General features: G+C 37.8%; 1 protein-coding gene across 3 annotated transcripts in view; it reads right to left on the bottom strand.

The window, feature by feature from the left end:
- The window catches only part of C4H1orf21 (chromosome 4 C1orf21 homolog), a 291,700-nt gene that overhangs the window by 97,209 nt on the left and 172,847 nt on the right, over positions 1-21,644 (bottom strand). The window lies entirely within an intron of this gene.

Genomic DNA, 21,644 nt, shown 5'->3' with positions numbered 1-21,644 from the left:
ATACTTAGAAGACACCCAAACCCTGTTGAAGGAGCCAAGATGTAGGATACTCTGTGCTCTGAATTAATTTTAATTAGACGTGATCCTGGGGGTCACTACAAGGCACTCTAAACATTCTGCTAATTAGCAGCCCTAGGAGAGGAGCAGGCTGCCTACAGAAATGTGCATATTTTCCTTGATGAGTAATGACAAATTCTAGTTAAGTATGCATTTGCAGTCTTATGGTATTGTCACTTTACTTGCTCTTTCCTAATTCCAGCAACACGAATTCATTTTCATCTGAAAGGTAGAAATGATTAATTTTTGCTTTCTGTTTTAAATAAAGCGAATCCAATGCCAACCATTCACTAGGAGGAACTGAGGGAAAGAGCCCTCTGTCTACTTTTAGATTCTAGGCTCCACAATTGGAATTAACTACTGAGACTAGGAGGAAACCGAGTATTTGAGTCTATCTATAAAAGTTTTGAAAAGCATAGAAAAGTTGCAGTTACCTGGCACTTCAGTAATTGGAACCCTCAAATGAACAGTATTTTTCCTCAGGGCAGAAGTCGCAGGCAGAATCCAAGAGTAGCAGGATCAGAAAATAATTTAGGCAGCGCTGCAGGGTTTAGGACAACCTTTCCAGCTGGGGGACTATTTGCACTTAGTTAAAGGATGTCTTTTTTTTTTTCTTTTTAAAATATTGTCATTAATACCTAGGGATCAGGAGGAATAGGTTTGCTGGTTGACTTTGCTGGTTCTCACTTTTCTTTTACAATGGAAATGAAATTATATAAAACTTTCTTTTTTGGATTTCTGAGAATTCTCAACTACTTGACACATATGTATGTTTTGCTGTGTTTTGTCTCTTGCCTTCCCCCTCCCCCTTCATTTTTTTCCCCTGGGATGGAGAGAACAAAATTTCAATAAACGGATAGGTGATAGAGTATCTTGGCACAACCATAAAAGAATACCTCCACCACTACCCCTCCCCCAGGAATATAATGGTTTTAAATCCCAAGGGAATTGAGTAAATTTTAATGCTGGGGGTTGTTCACCCTGGGAATTTAAAGATTAGAAAAATTCACCTTTGTAAATATTCTATTTGCTTTATGATAATCACCTGATAAGCTGCAGTTACTCAATGAACAGGCTTTGGAGGTGTGACATTCCACAGTCTCTAGCTTTTATTTACATCTGAAGGACTTTGGAAAATTTTTACTTTCTAGAGTTGGTTTCCAGTGAAATGAACAGTGTTCCCTCTCTCTGTCCAGTCAGTATTCACTTGAAAAGTCATAGACTTTTCTCTGTGAGTCCTCTCCAGAGGCTCCCTTCATCTATAAAATGAGAGGGTTGTATTAGATGCTGAAGGTCCTTCTAGCTCTAAATTTGTGATCTAATGACATTTAGAATTTTAAAGCAAATGAATTCAGTGCTTTATTTATTTATTTTTAAATAAAGCAAGAAACAGAGAACAGAATTTGGATAAAGTATCTGATAAATATGTATTGACCAAAACAGTTAAGCAAATGATAGCTAGAATTTAATTTTAAAAAGCAGCTTCCAGAGTATGTCATAAGGCAAATTAATCTATAGTTTAGTAATAATTAATGTTCATCATAATGGTGCTGCAATATGTTGAATTATCAAAAGACTAAAAATGCAGACTTAACTAGAAATTCATTATTATTTTTCAAGGAAAGATTCCATTATATGTACAATATACTTGGTTTAAAGGCGAAAAACTAAAAAAAAATGGACTAAGGCATTTCACAAAGATTGCATATGAGTGTGTGTTTACTGTGTGTCAGTGCTTAAAGGCTAATCCTCAATGAACCAGAAGAGGCCCACTCCCTCCAAGTATTCTGCTTAATTGAATTTCATTGTTTTCAACCCCTGTAAAGAACGTTAAAGAACAATTACACAGGTTGCTAAATAACAGGAATATTTACATGACAATAATTTTCCTCTATGCTCTGAAGGGCTCCCCGAGTCAGCCAATTTGTCCACATGGTGAGCACATTTACTGCTATGGTTTATTAAGCTCTGAAATGTTATATAACTACAGTTAATTTCCTCTGGTGGTCTCAGGGACCTACAAATAGCTTTAGCTTTAAATTCCAAGTTGTAGAAATTGAGTTGGAAATCTGGTAAGTCTCTTTTTCTCAAAAAAACATTTAAAGCCAAAAATGATCTTATAGATTGTCTACTCCAGTGACCCCCCCTCCCCCCCAACAATTCTGATTGACTCTCCCAAAGTCACACAGGAAAATGGGTGGGCAGTGGAGCCAAGATCAGACTCCAAGTCCTCTTACTTCAAATGTATGCGCCCTTCCCTGCCTACACACACTTTATGCTAGGGGAAAAAAATGAGCCTATGAGGTTGCATAACAAAATCACATGAAACAATGTATTTGTCTAAATGAAAAATACAAAAAGTGATTATGACAAGCTTGGGAACTCAGCAAATCTATCTTAAAAGTCGGTTTGATGTACAGTACTCATTAGCTATAAGGCCTTTTTTGTTCCTCACCTAATCTTTCCTGGGAAAAAGTGGCCATCTTCATGCTATTTAGAGTTCCTCACCATGGCTTTGATAGAATTTAATTCCTTGAGAGTCAGGATTGTTTCATTTTTGTTCTCTGTAACTCCAAGCAATACATGACACAGTACATATAACCCAGGGCCTGGAGTAAGAAAGATCTGAGTTCAAATCAAGCCTCAGATACTTACTAGCTGTATGACACTGGACAAGTCACTTAATCCTTTTTGCCTCAGTTTTGAATTCAGGAAACGCAGGTCTTCCTGACTCCAGCCTGGATGGATACTCTATCTAGTTGGCCAAGGTAGTCCATTCTATTGGAATGATTCTCAATGGAAAGCACATAATCTTTTTAAATTTGTAACAATTAGATTGACAAATTAGGATGGTGCAGCCGGCAACAAATTTTCCTTGGAAACCAATGTGATGGGACTAATTGCTATCGTAACTATAACTAATAGAGCAACACTAAAGGAATTTTAATAGTCAACACTAAAGTTAAAGTTAAGAAACAACAACAAATGAAAGCTGTTTTTCTCTGGATATCTCTACAAGTTTACTTGTTTTAAATTTAGACGAATAATCCCAAACTAGGTGGCACAGTGGATAGTGTTGGACTTTGAGTTAGGAAGACCTGAGTGAGTTCACATCCTGCGCAAGACACTTACTAGCTGTGCAATCCCTGGGCAAGTCTCTTAACCTCTCTGTGCCTCAGTTTCCTCAGCTGTAAAATGGGGTCAATAGTAGCTCCTCCTTCACTGAGTTGTTATGAGGATTAAATGAGATGCTCCTCTATAGCTAGTAGAAATGCAAGTGGTGGTGGTGGTGGTGATGATTGGTAGGGAAAATGTTCAAATACTTTAATGAATGGATCCATCATTTAGGAAAAGAAATGTTCTAAGAGAAAAAGAGGATGGATTGGAAAGAATGGAATAAATATGACCAATTGAAACTGAAACCCAAGATAATAAAAGCTAGAGCACAGTGGAAACAGAACCACTATGTTTTCACGCCAGCCTATATGTGGTTGTAAGCAGAAGGTGTGTGTGGGGAGAACAAAAGAGCTGAGATGGAGGGGGGTGGGTCTTGCTGAGATAACTAGGTAGACTGAGAAGAGTATGGGCACTCTAAAAATGTGAGGATGGGTAGATGATATACATACCTAGTGCTTTCCATTGGAGAGAGCCAAGATGATGGCTGGAGTAGTTGGGGGCTCTGAGTATTCTGCCATTTGTCTCTAAATGTGTGTGATCTACTGGAAGAAAGAATCTGGAGCGTAAGTGGCACATGGAGTCTTAGGAGTCCATAACTATGGCACTGCATCACTCTGGACACAACACAGGTCATCCCAAGCAAAGGGAAGCTCAGTGATAATGAATATGTATCCCATATTCAGTCTAGGGTTGGAGATCTCTTTGGCTGAAGTCACTCCCCCAATTTTTTTATTTTTTTTTTTGCGCAGGGCAATGGGGGTTAAGTGAATTGCCCAGGGTCACACAGCTAGTAAGTGTCAAGTGTCTGAGGCCGGATTTGAACTCAGGTACTCCTGAATCCAGGGCCGGTGCTTTATCCACTGTGCCACCTAGCCACCCCCTACCACCTAGCCACCCCCCACTCCCCCATTTTTAAGAGAAGCATGGCCTACTCCAGTAGCACTGACATGACTATTTAAAGTGTTTGTTATCTAGAACTGTTAGGGAATAAGGTGATCTGGAAGAGTTTCCTAGGGATCTGCTTATCTCTTTTAACCCATGAAATTTTTTTTCAATAGTTTCTGGGGGAAGGTTTAAAAAAAAACACCTTTAAGTCTCTCTTCCTTCTTAGAGTGTAGCAAAGTTAAACTTTTTGTCATGATTTATGGTCACCATTATAAACATAAAATATTAGATTCTGTTGTAAGATGTTGATAGTGTAGAATTGTGGTGCTAAACTCAAATAGAAACTGATCCTTGAAGATTGCATATTGACTTAGAAAATCACAAATTAACATCATCTATGTTGTATTGTGTTTTTATGTATTTTGTTAAAAACATTTCCTAATTACATTTTACATCTGTTCTGGGCTGCACTCAGGAATTTCAGGGGGCCTTGAGATCAATATCTCTGGTGTAAAAGACAAGGCTGAAATGAATTTGATGCTTATTAAATATATTGAATACTCCTTAAGAAGTGTGTTCTATCACCTAGCAAGCTTTCAGGTGAAGAGTGAAACTTTTTACACTCTGACCACAACTTCCCATCCTTCTCTCCTCTCATCATGAATTCTAGTCCTTCAATCCCTCCTTATTCTCCCATTCACTTAAGTGATTTCTGGATTCATTTGCCTCTATATCATGTTGTGACTTTAAGATCTACCGCTTTAATATTTCACTACCTACAACCTTATTATCCCTCACTCATCTGCAACAGTCCGCTATCTTGGACCTAATAACCCTTACAACTGAAACCCACACATAGCATAATTTTTCTACTCTCTCATCAACCCAACTCTCCTCAAAATTTTCCTATTGCTGTGGAGCCCCTATTGGTCACCCAGGTTCATATACTGAAAGTCATCTTAGCCCCAATACCCAATCAGTTACCAAGTTCTATTGATTCTACTATGAAATCATCTCTCACATATGCCCTCTCTCCCATTATATGGCTACTATCCTTCTTCAGACACCTTGCCCCCATTTTTCATAGTATTACTGTAATAGCTTCCTAACTGGTTTCTTTGCTACCATTCTTTAACTTCTACAACAAATCTTTCATGATGGTTCAGAATAATTTATCTTGCACTTCAGGTCTGACCACATCACTCTCTTGACTAAAAAAAAAAAAGCTCCTCACAAATCCCTTAGCCTGTCAGCCTTTCTCTTACTGTCTCCAATATACCTTTCTGTCCCATTCACTCATTCTAATATCCAAACTGGACAACTAGCTGTTTTTTAGACATGGTATTCTGTCTCCTATACCTGGGCATTTTTTTTTTTTTGGTGAGGCAACTGGGGTTAAGTGACTTGCCCAGGGTCACACAGCTAGTAAGTGTTAAGTGTCTGAGGCCGGATTTGAACTCAGGTCCTCCTGAATCCAGGGCTGGTGCTCTATCCACTGCGCCACCTAGCTGCTCCTTACCTGGACATTTTTTTGTGTGTGTGTGTGTGTGTGGGGCAATGAGGTTAAGTGACTTGCCCAAGGTCACACAGTTAGTAAGTATCAAGTGTCTGAGGCCAGATTTGAATTCAGGTCCTTCTGAATCTAGAGCCACTGCTTTATCTACTGTGCCACCTAGCTGGCCCTACACCTGGACATTTACAGAAGTTGCCCACCTACTGTGAGAATGCACTCCCTACATCATCTCTGCCTTTCAGAATCCTTTATACTCCTTTAACGCTTAGGTCAAATGCCACCTCTTTCTTTGATTTCCCCACTTGTTAATGTTCTTTTTTATCCTCAAAATTTCTTTTTTAAAATCTCCGTTTTCTCTCCCCTTCCCCCAAGCAAGAAAAACAAAACCCATTACAAACTTCTAGAGTCAAACAAAACAAATCCCCACATTGTCCATGGGAGGAAAAAGGCCTCAATCTACATTGTGAATCCATCACTCTCTATTTGGAGATTGGAAGCATGTTTCATTTTTGGTCCTCTAGAATTATGTTTGGTCAGTGTATTGGTCAGAGTTCCTATGTCTTTCAAATTGAGTGTCTTTACAATATTGTTATGATTATGTCAATTTCTCTCCTGGTTCTGCATAGTTCACTTTGGATCAGTTCAGACAAGTCTTCCCAGGTTTCTCCAAAACAATCCTTTTCATCCCCCAAATTTCCCAGTACACTCTGAACTCTTTCTCTTGTCCTTTTCACTTCCTACCTTATATCCCATAACTTGTGTACATGGTATATATTCCTAGTACAATATAAGATCCTTGGGGGTAGTATTTCTCTTTTTAGTCTGAATGTCCCCAATGCCTAGCACAATATTCTGAACACAGCATGTATCTGTAATTGAATTGTTCTTGGGCTGCTAAGAAAACTAGAGAAATTCTTGAAACTGTGCTGAATTCACCTGGTACAGATTTACTATACATAACCTCTGCTGAGTTTCTGTGGCTGCTCAACAGTTCTACTTTACTGATGCAGATTCTCTATCTCAATTCTTAAAGCAACCTTTCTAAACTATTCCATTTTCCTCTTTCCTAAAGGCTTTAATCTGTCTATACTTCCATCTCCAACCCTTGGAATAGATGATTTAATGTTAAGTAGTAGAAATGTCAATCTTTGATTCTTCAAAGAATCAAAGTTGAAGGTGACCCAAAAGACTAAGGGAGTCTTGCACTGTGAGTACAAGTAGACTGCAGCTTATTTCAAATGACGATCTATGTGCAACAAGTGGCATAAGAGATATCATCAAGACATTTATAATAGAAAAAAGAAGTGAGCTGGTCAGAGAGAGAGGGGAACAAGTACTACAGTGGTACCTGCAAAGGTTTGGAGGAAGGCCCCTGAGATATTGGTGAATCCTCTGTAGAAGGTCTAGAGAGGAATAGAGATAAGACTAGCTCAGAATGAGAAGACATGAGTGAACTGCCTTCTAGTCTACATTGATATTTCAATACTAAAATACTGAAGAGTCTAAGGCAGAATATTTTACTTTTTCAGAACAGAGAAACTTAACAACTTGATGTCACAGCACACTGGTAGTATGCAAATCAAGAAAATTAAATTGCTTCTATTATGAATATGACATAGGCAGTTATACGATGGCATTTTAATAGATCTAATATGATGTTGACAAGCTAAACAATGAGTACTTTCAAGAGGGAAGATTAATAGACTTTTATGCCTGGTTATCTCTTCCTATCTTGCCAACATTATGAGAACAGATTTCTTTCAATATTACTAAGAATTCTGAAAATCAAACCTGAATTAGATTGTGAATCCCTGATATACACATGCCTGAGGTATTCAGAAAAAAAGATAAAGAAAAATACCCTAACACTTTCTCTAGGAAACAATATAATTTATATAATGCTATTTATTACTTTTAGTAGAGTATGAATGATTAATTTTTGGACAAACTGCTTCACTGAGTTTTCTAAAACATAAGTGAAATTATATGCTTTGGTTTTCTTTTTAGCATAGCACTGGGGAGGAGAAAGAAACCTGAGCAGCCTGCAGAAAGGACATATCACCTCTTATTGATGTAATACTCATGTAATAATGGTTTCAAGATTATGAACCAATCTTGCTAGGATTCATTTCCCATGCTCTGCCACTTGTTACTGTATCAATTGGGTAACAATATCCTGCCCTTTTAGCATGATCAATAGGGCCAATGAACTAAGTTAATATACCATCCAAAGAGCACCATGATTTGAGTAAAGCTTTTTCCCACCAAGCTCTCTGCTTCAGTACTAGGCTATAACTGTTTATTTGGGGAAGAAGCCAAAAAATCAGGCTGGGCCTATTAACCTTGCTTTTTGGAGTGGCAGTAGTTAATTTAAAAAGGTGAAAAGGAGACAAATCACCCTCTGCTGGGAGGGAGAAGGATGTGGTCAAGTATGCGAACCACAATTTATATTTATACCACACTCTGCAGCTAAGGAAAACATGTTTAACAAAGAATATGTTTCAAAACAATACTGGGAAAACGGAAGCCATCACAAAAGCCCTCAGCCTCTTAAAGGCCTTCAGCGACCCACCGCCTGCTGCCTGGGTCACAGTGTTAATACGTAGACTTTATATTGGTTACAAGGGCCAAGGCCTAGTCTACAAACTAGAGACTAAAATTTGAAAACATGAGAAATGGAGTGTCAGAAAAAAGTACTTACATTAAAAAAAATTATAAGGTTGCAACTTAGGAACTTGAGGTCATTTTTTTTCTAGCTATGGAAGAGGAGAGACGGTGTAATTTGAAATAAGTTTTTTGGGAGCTAGGTGGCACAGTGGATTCAGGAGGACATGAGTTCAAATTCAGCCTCAGACACTTGATACTTACTAGCTGTGTGACCCTGGGCAAGTCACCTAACCCCAATTGCCTCACCAAAAAAAAAAAAAAGAAAAAGAAATAAGGTTTTTAATTATGTCTTGGAGCAGGGCACAGAGTTCTGTGCCCTGGAGTCAGGAAGCTCAAAGTTCAAATTCTGTCTCAGGCACAGTGTGACCTTGGGCAAGTCACTTAACTACTGCCTGCCTCAGTTTCCTCAACTGTAAAATGGGGATAATAATAGCACTGACCTTCCAGAATTTCGAGGATCAAGTGAGATAATATTTGTAAAGCACTTAGCACAGTTTCTGGGCTTTAGGAGGCTTATTCCCTTCCTCAAATAATGACTGGTGCAGCTCCTCCAAGAGTCAGCTTACAATCATGGACTGCAGCGATGATCAAACATTTGTTTTCTCTGAATAAAACTGAAGTGTATTATGTCACTAATCCCCACTTACACAAACGAAATCGGGGTTGGCTGCTCTCCTCTCTTTCATTGATTTTAAGTGTCTTTCATATAGCCTTACACTATGTCAGCAACCAAACTCAGAAGAGAACCCAAACATCCCTACTTCCTGTCCATTAATCTGTTCCTTGAATCACATGCTCTCTTCTTTACTTTTTATGCAACCAGCACCTGAGTCCATGATGGCTGATTCATCAGATTCTCTCCTCTTTGGAGAGCTAAGCTCTTCCAATCCTGTTCTACGCTAAAAACAAGGAGTAACATCATCTCAAAGACCTTGAAAAACGACACTCAAGGCAGCCCAGAGAATCTAGTGGAAGGAAAGACACACAATCTCTTTTTTCATTCCTAACAGGTAACAAAGGAAGAACACCATTACCATAATTTTGTATGAACACAGGGCTACTACTCTTTCAAGGAGCTGAAAATGTTTATAGACATTTATTTGTAAGATAGACAACATTTCTCAAGTCTAGGGAAGGTGTACAGTATTACCCATATTTTATGGGTTAGCTAACTGGGGAGGAGACAATGAATGTGGGGCCAACTGGAAGTTAGCTGATTTTCTCTAAAGCAAAATTAAATAAAATCTCCAGGTACCCTAGAAGTCGTGGGAAATTTTACCTTGGGTCTGAAAACACTCTGGCCTTCTAGAAATCCTTAAGAGCAGGGATACAATGAGTTGTCCTCAGATCCAGGCTCTAGAGGTAGACAAAATCTGCAAACAGTTGTCAGTGCTCTCTTTCCTCAATTTAACTTGTATTTACTTACCTAAGTACATGCTATACAAGTCAAGTCAACAAGCATTTATTAAGCACCTACTATGTGCTAGACATCAGTTGAAGGTAAACTCCTTAGGGGCAGAGTTCTTTCTTCAGTCTAGGACAATGGCCCATATGTACATATTTAATAAATATTTCCTGAAATGGACTGAAGGGCTTTCTCTTTTTAAAAAATTATTTTAAACATTTTTATTTAAAGCTTTGAATTCCAAATTCTATTCTTCTTCCTTCCCTCCCTTCCCTGGGGGCAGTAAACAATCAGATATAGGTTATACATGTACAATTATATAAAACATTACCATATTAGTCATTTTGTATAAGAAAACTTGACTAAAAGAAAAAAAATGAAAGAAAGGGAAAAATACCATGCCTCAGTCTGTGATCAATCAATATCAGTTCTTTTTTTTTTGGTGGTAGCTTTATTATTAGTCCTTACGGATTGTCTTGGATCATTGTATTGCTGAGAATAGTTAAGTCATTCATAGTTCTTCATCAAACAATATTCTTTTTTTTTTTTTTTTTAGTGAGGCAATTGGGGTTAAGTGACTTGCCCAGGGTCACACAGCTAGTAATTGTTAAGTGTCTGAGGCCGGATTTGAACTCAGGTACTCCTGACTCCAGGGCCGGTGCTCTATCCACTGCGCCATCCAGCTGCCCCAAACAATATTCTTCTAATGCACAATGTTCTCCTGATTCTGCTCACTTTGCTATACATCAGTTCATGTAAGTCTTTCTAGGCCTTTCTGAAATCATCTTATTTGTCATTTCTTACAGCACAATAGTATTCCATCACAATCATATACCACTGCTTGTTTATTCATTCCCCAAATAGATGGGCATCCCTTTGATTTCCAATTCTTTTTTTTTTTTTGCAGGGCTATGGGGGTTAAGTGACTTGCCCAGGGTCACACAGCTAGTATGTGTCAAGTGTCTGAGGCTGGATTTGAACTCAGGTATTCCTGAATCCAGGGCCAGTGCTTTATCCACTGCGCCACCTAGCTACCCCCGATTTCTAATTCTTAGTCATCACAAAAAGAGCTGCTGTAAATACTTTTGTACAAATAGATCCTTTCCCCCCCTTTTTTGGATGCCTTTGGGATATAAACCTAGCAGTGGTATTGCTGGATCAAAGGGTATACACAGTTTTATAGCCTGTTGGGCATAGTTCCAAATTACTCTCCAGAATGATTGGATCAGTTCACAACTCCACTGACAGTGGATTAGTGTTCCAGTTTTCCCCCATACCCTCCAACATCAAACATTTTCCTTTTTTAGTCATATTAAGGGCTTTCTCTTTAAGAAGTCTTGTTACAGTCTCATTATTAAGCAGATTCAGTTTGTTTTATCTAAATCTCAACAGTGCTTAGTCTATTTCAGCTGTGCTGGGAGACTGGGATTTTCCAATAGTGAAAATCTATTCTTTTATATAGCTTCTAAATACAAAAAAATAATCTAACTCCTTATATGAGGAACAGAGAATGAAGAAAACAGAGAATGAAGTCAAACAATCCTCCCAAGATTATCTGGGGGGTCACCATTCAATGAATCTAGGACAAATGAGAACAGAAAAGGAAATCTGTTGGGGTATTAGCTTCTCCATGAAATCATGGAAAAAGCAGAATAAACAATAGGTATTCTGCTCAGGGGGAAGAATACAGCTCAAGTTCAATTTTTTAAAAAGCAAGTTGATCAAATGCTGCTCTTCTGATGAAACAATCAATTTGAGCCTAAATCTTTGCTGTTGAGTCCAGCATTCTCCCAACTTATATAAGTATATAGATAATTAGAAATCCCTACTGTAGCCAGTGTATCTCAGAGTGAGGTGGGAATGACGATCTTCCATAATCTTTGACCAACAGCTAGTGAGGGGGCTTTCAGAGTCTGCCAATGTATCTCTGCCCTTCATTTGGCACGGTGACACTGAACCCTTCTTCTAAAGATGGCTGCTGCAAGCCTGTCATGTCTTGGCTAACTACAATGCCTTACCCACAGCTAGGTTTAAGTACTTCAAATGGTGACTTCCATGGGATTTTAAAGCATTTCTTCTGCTCTTGCTGAGTCAGAGAGGCCTTATAATGAACACAGATTTAGAGGTGGAAAGGGTCTTGGTAGTCGATGGATCTGAACCTTTCATTTTACTGATGAGAAACCTGAGCTTGAGAGAGTTTAATTACCTGCCAGAGGTCACACCGGTATTTGTCAGAAGTGGGATTTGAACGTCTGTTCTTCCTAATTCCAAAGTCAGTTCCCTATCCACTATGCAATGAATGTCTTTGTGACTCTCTTGACCACAGCTTACTTTCAGGGCACCAAATTTACTTTACGATCTTGAAAACATTCATTTCTCATGAGAAAGGCCAGCAAAGCACAAGGACTATTGGCTAGATGGTGCCCTGTGCCTCACTATTGTATCTAGTTACATTTGTTAAATCCAACACATTAATGATATGTATGAGAATCTGAAGTAAATGGATATAACATTGACAAGCCTAGCTCTGGCAAACACACAACAGAAATATATAATCTGAAGTTAAAATTTCATTCACCGATCAGTGGGTGACCACAGAACAAATCACTCTACCTTTTAGGATCGCAGTTTCCCTATCTGTAATATGAGGTAGTCAGAAAAAATGGCTTCTCTGATCCCTTCTGGCTCTAAAGCAGTGGTTCTTAACTTTTTAGTGCCATGGATCTCTTCTCAGAATGTCTTTAAATGCATAAAATACAAAAGATTATAAAAAATCAATTAAACCAATGTACAGGTATTAAAATATCTTTTTTAAAACAAGTTTATAGACTCCAGTTTAAGAACCTCTGCCAAGTCTATGATCCCATGATTAAATCACCTCTAGGTTTCTAATTATAGCATTTTATGATCCTGTGAAAATAGTAACTTAGGAATTTAAAACAAGTCTCTAAATCTGGGAATGCTACTGAAACCAGAAGCTTGCCTAATAATGAAACAAACTGATTCAAAAGAAATTTCATTTAGACAATGATATCAGCAGATGGCAAATGAAAATCATTGTAAACAAAAGTAAAATTAGTCTTGGAGTAAAAGAATCAATCTAGGAAATATATACTAAAATAGAACAATCACCAAGCCACTGACTGCGTAGAAAAGTGATTTAATGATCATTAGGGAGTACAGTCCTGAAAATGTTAGCAATAGCTAAGGAAAACAAGATAACACCATGGATTACATTAACAGAGGGTATTTGAAAAGTGTAGTAGGAATGCTATTAACATTATACAATACTTACTTTACAGAAGGCAAGGATGTTAATGGATTTGATTTCCACCAGAAACCCTAAATAAATAATTGGTAAATCTTTTATAGATTGTAATGTTAAACAATTTGCATACTTGAGAATCTCAATCCAGGTGTTAGTTCCTCCAACATCCATTGACTTTTCCTTGAGAGGCATAAGCTAGTTGTGTGATTAGAGACAGGCCAGTTGTTTAAGGCTTAGCTTCTTCATCTGAGAAACAGGAACAATAACACTCACATACTTAGCTCATTGGGTTGTTGTGCAGATCAAGTGAGATAAAAGAATAAATGGAACATATCATTATGACCGTCATTACTGATAGATGTCAGGCAACAAAATATATGGACCTGGATTATCTAATTTGGGAGAAAATATTGAAAACATTGATTTGTTTTTTCTTGATGTTTCTTCTCTATGAAGATGATCTATTCTTGAGGAATGAAAATGTAAAATTTCAAAACTATGAAAGGAGTGAAGGAGTTTAGTTGGGGTCGGTCTTCTCTGACACATCAGATGTATTAAGGGTTTTTCCCTCGGGGTATTTTTGTTAGTTATATTATATTATATTAGTTATATTATAACACAACAGCAGGTGCTGCTATTGGGAGGATAACAACAACAAAAACAAGGAGATCAGTGTCACTGGATTGTAGAGTATGTATAAAGGGGTAAAGAGTACGAGAAGACTAGAAAGGGAAGAAGGGGTTAAATCATAAAGGGCTTTAAAAGCCAAACAGAGGGTTTTATATTTGATCATGGAGGTAATTGGGAGCCACTGAGATGACTCAGGGTGATATAGCCAGTCCTGCATTTCAAGAAGCTGAATGCAAGATGTGTTAGAGTTGGGAAAGACTTGAGGCAGGGAGAGCAACCAGAGATTTATTGTAATATTTGAGGTGTGAGGTAATGAGGGTCTCTTTGGCAGAACAGCAGCCATGTCAAGGGGCAGCTAGGTGGTGCAGTGGCTAAAGTGCCAGCCCTGGATTCAGGAGGACCTGAGTTCAAATCAGACCTCAGACACTTGACACTTACTAGCTGTGTGACCCTGGGCAAGTCACTTAACCCTCATTGCCCCCCCCCCAAAAAGAATAGCAACCATGTCAGAGGAGAAGGGGACATAGAGATCTTCAGCTCTCCATATGGTGATGTCTTTGTAAGATGATCTCTGCTTTGATGGAAGTTTGTCTATTTTTTTTTTCTTGTAGGACAGTCGTTTGCCTTACAGCAGCTTTTCAGTGATAGCCCAAAGAAACCTGTATTTAGGTTGCAAAACCTTAATAAGATTAAAAAAAATATCTTGCTACCAAAGTACAGGTCCTCTGATAGATCATACTTACACTGATCAAGATTTTGTCAATAATGTAATGGATCATGAAAGGATCAGAAAAGATGATGTGAAAAATAAGTAAATTTGGGTAGCTCACAAGGTAGCTGTTACTCAATTTTTTTTCTCCCTCAGCGTGATCAGACACATATGGTAATAGAAACTAATGCTTTACCTGATCATAGACTACAGAATTAGGAATAATGGGCAGAGGTTACAAAGAAGCAAACTTGGGCTTGATATAAGAAAACACTTCAACTGACATGAATTGAAACAAAGTGAAGTGAATAGAACCTGGAGAATATTACGCACAGGAACAGCAGTATTATACAATGACTAACTGAATGACTTAACTTTTCTCAGCAGTACAATGACTTAAGACAAATTTGAGAGACTTAGGATAAAAAATGCTATCCACTTTCAGAGACAGAACTTATGGAGTCTGAATGCAGATTGAAGCATACTTTACAAAAACTTTTCTTTATTATTTTTGGTTTTATAGTTTGCATTTTCTTTTGCAACATGGCTAATATAGAAGTGTTTTGCATGACTGCACATGTACAAGCTATATCAAATTGCTTGCCTTCTCAAGGAGATGGGAGGGGAGGGGGAGGTAGGAAAAGAATATGGAATTCAAAATTTAAAAAATTAATGTTAACAATCTTTGTTTACATGTATTTGAGAAAAATAAAATAAAAATTAAATGTTAAAAAAAGAAAACACTTCCTAACAATTCCAGCTATCTGAAAGTAGAATGAATGGCCTACTAGAGGAAGTAGTGAATTCCTCAATACTGGGGATCTTTAAGCAAAGCTTGGGTGCCTACTTGTTAGGCATATTATTTCTTTTTTTTTCTTTTTCTATTTCTTTTCTTCTTTTTCCTTCCTTTCCTCCCATCCTCCCTCCCTCCTCCCTCTCTCTCTCTCTCTCTCTCTCTCTCTCTCTCTCTCTCTCTCTCTCTCTCTCTGTCTCTCTCTGTCTCTCTCTTTCTTTCTTTCTGCAGGGCAATGAGGGTTAAGTGACTTGCCCAGGATCACACAGCTACTAAGCCTCAAGTGTCTGAGGCCAGATTTGAACTCAGGTCCTCCTGAATTCAGGTCTGGTGCTTTATCCTAACTGCCCCCTAGGCGTATTATTTCTGAAAGAATTCTTGGTATGCTTTGGACCACCTGGCCTCCAACATCCTTAGAGTTGGGAAAGACTTGAGGCAGGGAGAGCAACCAGAGATTTATTTTAATATTTGAGGTGTGAGGTAATGAGGGTCTCTTTGGCAGAACAGCAGCCATGTCAGGGGGCAGCTAGGTGGTGCAGTGGCTAAAGTGCCAGCCCTGGATTCAGGAGGACCTGAGTTCAAATCAGACCTCAGACACTTGACACTTACTAGCTGTGTGACCCTGGGCAAGTCACTTAACCCTCATTGCCCCCCCCAAAAAAAAGAATAGCAACCATGTCAGAGGAGAAGGGGACATAGAGATCTTCAGCTCTCCATATGGTGATGTCATTCTAATAGTGCTGCCTTGAACTAAGTGATAAGGTTGGAGTCTTGCTATCATTTCCTGAATTTCTTTTTTTCCCTTGGATAGCTCTTCTGAGCATATCAGTGACATAATTAGCACTTTATTTAATTCACTGCTTTGTTCTCATCTTTACTTGTATACATCTAGTTTCCTAGAGGAGATTATAAACTCCTTTTTGGCAATTCAGTATCTTATACTTCTTTTATACTCACCACAGTTCATAGTGTGGTATGAAACACATAGTGGCTCCTCAAGTTATGTACTTGTTAATTAACGTAACAGCTCCAAAGTCTGAGTTCCATGACAGAGTCTAGCCTTTGACACTAATCAAATACACTCAAGTTACTTGGGAAGAAATCCCTCAATCTATCTTGTTGACTTCCTTATCTTGTATTATTTTAGATCATGGACTCTACATTCCACATTCCAGCCAAAATGACCTCCTCACCCTCCCTCCTTATTTGTCATACACTTTTCCATCTCTAAGCTTTAATTGATCCCATCATTAAGTGAACAACTCAGTTGAAACCTCTTCCAAGAAGCCTTCCCTTCTCTTCTCCCAAACTAATCACCCTCTCCTCAAATTTCTTCAGACATTTTCTTTTGATTTTTCTTGGTCTAGTTCATCTAATTTCTATTTGTATTGCCTTCTTTCCCATTAAATGATAAGTTCCTTAAAAACTAGTTCTGTACCATATAGTTATATTTTTAAAAAATCTTGGAGAATAGTATAGGATGCTTAATATAGCAAGTGCTTAATAAATGTTTGCTGAATTATAATGAATTAGGTACTTGAATTTTACTGTCTTCAATAGTTGGGCGTCTGGATTATTTTCATAATTTTTTCCAAAAGGAATAAAAAAACCCCTAACAGTAAATTCAGTCTCTCTCTGTAAGAGAAATATGACACATATGAAAATGTGGTCCAAGATAAGTGAAGGGGGGAGATAAAAATATTATTTCAAACATTAAATAGGAAGTCACTCTCAGACAAGTAATTTAAAATTAGTTTTCCATTTCTGGCTGAGGTTCATTGCCAATCACATAATCAAAACCATCACTAACATTCCCCAGTTGATGAATGGTCAAAGGATATGAGTAGTTTTCAAAGGAAGAAATCTAAGATATCAACAGCAATATGAAAAAATGCTCTGAATCACAAATAATAGAGAAATGCAAATAAAAGCAACCCAGGTTCCACCCCACATATATGAGACTGGCAAAGAGGACAAAAAAAGAAAATAACAAATACTGGAGGGGCTGTGGGAAAACAGTCACATTAATGCACTATTGGTAGAGCTGTGAATTGTTCTTGTTATCTGGAAAGCCATTTGGAACTATGCCCAAAAAGACATTAAATTGTGCATATCCTTTGACTCAGCAATATGACTTCCAGGTCTACACCTTAAAGAGATCAAAGAAAGTGGAACAGATATTTTCATATATTTGTGAAAATATCTATAGCAGTTCTTTTTTATAGTGGCAAAGAACTAAAAATGAACTGCCCATCAATTGGGGAATGCTGAACAAATGATGGTACATGAAATAATGAAATATTATTATGCCATAAAAAATGAGAAACCTAGGAAGATTTGTATGGATTGATGCAGAGTGAAGTGAGCAGAACCAAAAGAATAATTACACAATAAAATAACAACATTGTAAAGACAAACAACTTTGGAAGATTATGAACTCTGATTAATATAGTGACCAACTATATTTCTATAGGACCAATGATGAAGCAAACATGTCACGCCTTCTGACAAATAGGTGATAGACTCAAGATGTAGTATTTGATATACATTCTTGGCCATGACCAATGTGGGAATTTGTTTTGCTTGATCATTTGCTATGAGGATTTTATTTTTATTTTTTTTTTCCCAAAGAGGGGAGGAGTTAAAATAGAGAGAATATAACTGCTTCTTAATTTAAAAAAATAAAAGTTTAAAAAGTTAAAAGTGGGGAATAAAAAATACCATTACTAACACATTCTAAATTCCCTTCTACCCTCAACTTTCTGTACGTGACAAACTCTTTAATACTTCCAATCCATTTCCTTTTTCTAGCCCTATTTCCAGGTCACAGAACATTTCTGGAGAAAGCCAGACTTTAGTGCTGTATAAACTCAACTGGGCCCTGAATGCTGTCAGGGTTCCTTGACATAGAGATGGATAATTATTTCACAGAAACTCTTCAAACCTTCTCCATTCTTCTCAAGTTCCTGAACCCACCATTCTTCTTCACTTCCTCATTTCTATACATAGGAGACTGAGGCATGAATTTAAGATTACAGGATCAAAATTTTAGAGCAGGAAAGAAGATTAGAGGTTAGCTAATTCAACCCTCTCTTTTTATAGATGAGGGGACTCAGATGAAACACTTGCTGGAGGGCACACAGGTTGGTTGTAAGCTTACATTTGGACCCAGGTCATTTGACTCTAAATACTACTCTCTTTTCACTTCTTCATCTTCCCTCATCTCTTAGCTCTAAATTCCCATCTCTTCACTTATTCTTCTTCCCCCTTCTCTTTCAGAGGAGATGCTTCCCTCCTCCTGGCTTTTTTCTTGGTCTTTCATTTCCTCAGTAAAAAGCTTCATGGAGAAAGCAGTACCTCAGCTGGACTTTGAAGTAAAGAATTTCAACAGAAAGAGATGTGGGTTAGTCAGTCCACTAACATTTATTAAACACTTACTACACCTTAAGCACTGAGCTATACACTGAGTATACAATGAAAGGGAAAAACCAAAACAGTCTCTGGCCTCAGAGGATGGGGAGGATGACGATCAAACAACTATGTACATTCAAGATGTGTAAGGGATGGATGTAAGGTAATTTCAAAAGGAAAGCACCAATAGGGGTGGGGGATGGGAAAAGTCTCCTGTAAATGATGGGATTTGAGCTGGGTTTTGAAGGAAGCCAGGAGAATCTAGTGGCAGAATTCAGGAGAGAGAGCCTTCCAGGCATGACAGAGAGCCAATGCAAAGGTAGAGCTGGGTTCATGGAAGGTCATGTGCAAGGAACAACAAGTATATACCAAACTGGCAGGATTCTAGAGTTGTGTGGAGGGGAGTAAATTATAAGAAGACTGGAAAGGTAGGAACGGGCTAAGTTGTGAAGGTATTTACATGATAAAATAGAATTTTATATTTGATCCTGAAGATAATAAAGAACTAATGGAATTTGTTGAGTGTGTGTGTGTGTGTGTGTGTGTGAGAGAGAGAGAGAGAGAGAGAGAGAGAGAGCGAGAGAGAGAGAGTGAGAGAGAGAGAGAGAGAGAGAGAGAGAGAGAGAGAGAGAGAGAGAGAGAGAGAGAGCGCGTGTGTGTGCAGGGGGTGCCAGTGTCAAACATGCTTTAGGGAAATACATAACTTTGGTAATTGAGTGGAAGATGGGTTGGAATAGGGAGAAAGATGAGGCACAGAGACCAAGTAGAAGGTTATTTTAATAGTTTGGGTGAGAAGTGACAAGATCCTTGAGTACAGTAGAGGTTATGTAAGTGGGGAGAAGGGGACATATACAAGAGATGTTTGTGAAGTTAAAATATTAAGATTTGGCAATGACTGGATCCTAAGCTACAAAGTTGATTACCTACCTAAAAATAATCAAAAATTGGTTGCAGCAAATTAAACTCAGCAAACCTTTGTTAAACCAGGCAAAATGAAAACAAAATAAAAAATGAGACCATCCCCACCTCCCTGTGCCCCTCCATTCCAAAGAGTTTATACTCTACTGAGGTATACAATAGATATACATATAAGCAAATCCTTCACAACTGAAGGGCAAAAAAGCACTAACAATTTAAGGAGTTATCGGGCTGCCTTGGTTTCTTTTTCTTTTTTCTTTTTTTGGTTCTGAACAAAAATACCAAGAAATCACATTTATATAGAACTTTAAGTCTCACCTAGAGTTGTATATACATGATCTCATTTCATTCTCAAAAGAACCCTGTGAGGTAGGTGCTAACGTTCTTATACTACTAATAAGGAAAGTAAGGCTCTGTTCGGGTAAGTGACTTACCTAGGCTCAAACAGTCAGTATATGAGGCCAATGGAAGTGCTGAAGGTTTCTGAATTAGTTAATTCCATTAATTACTACTGCCTTAAAAAAAAGCCAAAGACATACACCTGCACTTACAGCAGAAACAAATGCTGACTGTAGAGAAGGTGCTGACTGAAAAAAAAAAGTGACATAGGCAATATATTTTGTGCCTAGAGAGGGGGAAAAAGCTGTGTCACAAGATAATATTGTTCTTCTTAAAGGGGGTACCACGGGTACAAAGTTGCAGACTAGAAATTTCTAGTAAGAGGAAAACCTGAGACAAAGCCATTGCATATGTGGATTTACAGGCAACTAGCTGAGAACTGAAAGCCACATGCTGAAGAATTCAATTTGTAGCTCAAGAGGATGCAGTCACACTTGGAAAAGGGCAAAATGCTCCTTATTCAGGGAGATAAAGCAAATAAAGGACTCCTAAAGTTTCAGCTACCCAACCCTTCCACACTCTCAATCCTAGGTGAAAAAGAGCCATGTCTAATTACTCATTCACTAAGTTTTTTACTAATTCCTTACTATGTGTTTGGCACTGTTCTGGGGACATGAAAAAAGCTCTTGTCCTCTAGGAGTCTACAATCTAATGGGAAAGACAACATGTACATAAAGCATATATAGAATAGATGGAAGGTAACCTCAGAGGGGAAAGTACTAGCAAATCACGAACATTTTAAATACTTCCAAGCCATATACACTCTGTTAAAATACCAGTCTTTGAAAATTCTCATCATTGGAGCATCAGCCACTGAGATTTAACTGTCATGCTAAAGAATAACTCCTTATATGCAGCCAGACCGAGTATTCTGACAACAGCATTTCTGATCATTCAAAGTACTTTCAATCCCTTTGAAATCACTCAGACTACTCAGTTTCTGAAATGGTAGCATTTCAAGTTACAAAATGTACTCAGCTCAGGGACAGCTTGTAAAAACTGGGCTTATTGAGATCATCAGAGTATTACAGAGAGTAATAGGTTTCAGACCTCAAGAGTTCTTGAATATTCTTCCATATCCTTCAGTTGTAGTTAAAATTAAACATAAAATACATTCTAAGGAAAAATTCTTTTAAAACAAATGGGCAGATTTTGTTATATTGAACATTTCTTTGATGAATATTCATTAAAGCATGAAATAAAACAAATATCCAATTTAGGAACCAAAGCAAAATTGAATCTGTAAAATTAAAATAGCTTATTGGTAGAATTCCTAGATCATTAGTTAACTATATATTTGATATAAATTCTATAGAATTCTAGATATAAATTCTATAGAATTCTAGAAATAATATTAAAACCTATTTTGTATTTACTTATTCCCTTCTCCAGTGGAGCAGCTAGGTGGTGAAGTGGATAGAGCACTGGGCTTAGAATCAGGAAGACTCATTCTCAGGAGTTCAAATCTGGCCTCAGAAACTTACTAGTTGTGTGACCTGTGCTTTAACCCTGTTTGCCTCAGTTCTTCATGTGTAAAATGAGCTAGAGTAGGAAATGGCAAACCACTCTGGTATCTTTGCAAAAAAAACCCCAAATGGGGTCACAAAGAATTGAACATTACCAAAACAACTCAACAACTCTTTTCCAAGCTTGTGAAGAGTAGGGCATCTCCAGGACCTAGCCCAGTGCCTGAATACAGTAGGCATCTAATAAATGCTTGCTGAATAAAATTGATAATTATATTTATTTCTCTCATTATCTCAACACTCATATAATAGGTCTTGATATGATTATGAAGTAGTGGCAAACCTA

This window comes from Dromiciops gliroides, chromosome 4 (assembly GCF_019393635.1).
Source record: "Dromiciops gliroides isolate mDroGli1 chromosome 4, mDroGli1.pri, whole genome shotgun sequence".
In the NCBI taxonomy this organism is placed as follows: domain Eukaryota; kingdom Metazoa; phylum Chordata; class Mammalia; order Microbiotheria; family Microbiotheriidae; genus Dromiciops; species Dromiciops gliroides.
This window is presented reverse-complemented; position numbering and strand designations above follow the sequence as displayed.